Here is a 3,096-nt window from a genome sequence, read left to right on the forward strand (position 1 = left end):
TTCCCATTCCAATTTTTTAGAGTCAGGAATGAGGAGTGTTTCTTGTCTATATTCTGTAAACCACATCAGCAATTCCAGCTCTAATTAATATGGGACTTCCACTCCAGCTGGAAGCAAATATTTGTGTTACAAGTGAAGCAGTGTGTAATCCATAACCAAGTTTCTTACCAAGTCCCATGTCCCTGCTTCTTTGAATAGAATCCACTTACTATAGGCTTTCCAACCTTGGATAATAAAGTGGCATAGGTGAAGTATTTCTGGTGGTATGTGAACCTAGCAATTCACCAATATATTTAAAATAAGCATATGCTAAATATTAATAAAAGAAATATCATATGATCTAATAATTCTACTACTGGATATTTACCCAAAGAAAATGAAAATGCTAATTTGAAAAGATATGTGCATCCTTGTGTTTATTGCAGCATTATTTATAACAGCCAAGATATGGAAGCAACCCAAGTGTCCATCCATAGATGAATGGATAAAGAAAATGTAGATGTGATGAAATTTACACAGCCATTAAAAAGATGAGATCTTGCCATTTGGGACAACATGGTTGGACCTAGAGGGTATTATGCTACGTGAAATAAGTCAGATTGAGACAGATACCATATGATTTCATTCATATGTGGAATCCTAAAAAACAAAACAAAATGGATAAATAAACAAAAAGCAGAATCAAACCTATAAGCACAGAGAACAAACTGATGGCTTCCAGAGGGGAGGCAGGTGGGAGGATGGGCAAAATGGCTAAAAGGGAGATACAGGCTTCCAGCTATAGAATGAATAAGTCATAGAAAAGTGCACAAAAAAAAAAAAAAAGAAAAGAAAAGAAATAAAGAAAGAAACTAAGTGCACAGCATGGGGAATATGGTCAATGATAATGCAATAGCATCGTATGGTGACAGACCGTGGCTACGCTTGTGGTGATAGCATAGCATATAGACAAGCTGAATCACCCTGTGGTACATCTAAAGATAATGTAACATCGTGTATTGACTATACCCCCAAAATCATAAAAAATAAAATAGTGTATGTTAATTAAAAAATTCATTATACATGCTGATTCCAAGAAGCAAAGAATCCACATTTGGGGGAATTTGCAGGTCTAGTTCGCTCTCTACATATGAAGGCTGGATTCTGGTAAAATTGGTAAATCACTGGAAAAGGGAAGGTCAGATCTTCATAAGCCCATCACCACTTCCTGATTATCATTTATCCAATAAAACAATATGTCTTCAGTGCCTGCTCTGGGCCTGAGCTGCTATAGTCCAGGCTGTAGAGTGGTGAACAAGCAGCCGAGTCCTAGCTCCCAGGGAGCCTGCGTTCCTGTGAGAGTGCTGTATCAGATAGGAGGGAGGAGTCCTCTCAGCTGGAGCTGATTGCCTGTGTCTGCTCTTCTAGAACTTACATTGCCTACATAATGAAGATACAGCATTTGCTACAGGCAGAGCATTGTTCTACATGCTTAACACATAATAACTCATTTACTCTTCACAACACCTCTCTGTGAGGTTAGGAAACTTACCAGGGGTTACAAAGCTAGTAAGTGATGAGTCTGCTTCCTTGAAAGCCAGGAAAGTAAAATTTTTAACACATTCTGTTTGGGACAAACATAAAATATTTAAACTTAAAATAATGTGAGTTCTATTACATCTATTTTTCAATGTTCAATATTTTCTCAACTACATTAATGTCCTGGGGAAAAATTGACCTTTAAAAAATACGCTGAAACATGTATATGGGGATGCACATTTTTTTCTTTTGCCTCAGGCTCCAATATGACTTGGCATAGCATTTTTGGAGTCTGTCTGTATTTAAACTTCTGCTATTTTGTGCATCATGAATTTTTAAAATATTGCATTTAAATACTATTTATCTTGATTACAGAGGGGATTATTTTTGGGCATCCTTTTAAATTCTGTGCCCCAGGTGAGTGCTTCACTCTAATCCTGGCCTGAGTGGCAGAGCTGGGATTCCAACCAAGGCAATCTGGCTTCAGGATTGTATTCTTGACCATTACAGTACTCAAGTCCTAGAATTATTGATTTTTTTTTTCTTTTAGAGAAGTGGGGTGGAGGACCAGAGGGAGAGGGAGACAGAGAATCTTAAGCAGGCTTCACATCCATCACGGAAGCTGACATCAGGCTTCATCTCACCATCCTGAGATCCTGACCTGAACTGAAATCAAGAGTTGGATGCTTAACTGACTGAGCCACCCAGGCACCCTGGAATTGTTGATATTTATATCTACATCTATACATCATTGCTTTTTCTAATTAAACTAAAATATCCCTTGAGGGCACAGACCATTTATTATGCTGCCTTCTTGTATCCACAAAGTATCCAGCATGGTGTCTGTTTGGCCCATTAGGGTGCTTGGCTAAAAGAAATCAAAAGAGACTTTTCTAGTGTGCTGAAATTTACCATCATCACCAGCTACTTTTACCACAATTTATAGTTTTGCTTTAATTTCCCTCTTATATGTTGCATTTTAATTTTATGAAAATCATTAACTGAATAACTCATCTCACATAAAAATGATGAATGAACACATATAAATAAAAACATTATGAAAACAAAATGCTTTCTTCAACCCAGTGCTCTCTTTTTAAGTGAAACTCTACATTTTTTTGGAAATCTGTGGCCTCTGGGGAGAAATCCTAGAAGTTTTAGTTTTGTAAGTGAACAGACCAGTGTAATAAAAAGAAGGTGGCATGTACATTGACATAATTATCAACTCTTTGGTTATAGCCTGGGAGTTTCTGAAGTACAACAGTTATGTGACTTAGGCTTCCCTTCAAGCTGGGAGCTCTGCTCCTCACTCCCACACCCGGCTGTGAAATCCTCCTCACCTGTGGGTGCACCCATCTCAGTTTAGTAATGTCATGCCTGGTTGGTTCTATTTTCTCCTAGCACTACTTCTGAGAATGACAGGAGGGGGTGAGCATTTTCTCTCCTGCCACTGAACTACTAGAAATGTGGCTTTTTTTAGGAGATAGGATCAATGCGGAATGCCAAGATTGCTTCAAGATGCATTATACAAAACCCTTTGAGAGCTCTTCTCAGGGTGGGAGTCTTGAAGACAAAATA

This window comes from Vulpes vulpes, chromosome 6 (genome assembly GCF_048418805.1).
Source record: "Vulpes vulpes isolate BD-2025 chromosome 6, VulVul3, whole genome shotgun sequence".
In the NCBI taxonomy this organism is placed as follows: Eukaryota; Metazoa; Chordata; class Mammalia; order Carnivora; family Canidae; genus Vulpes; species Vulpes vulpes.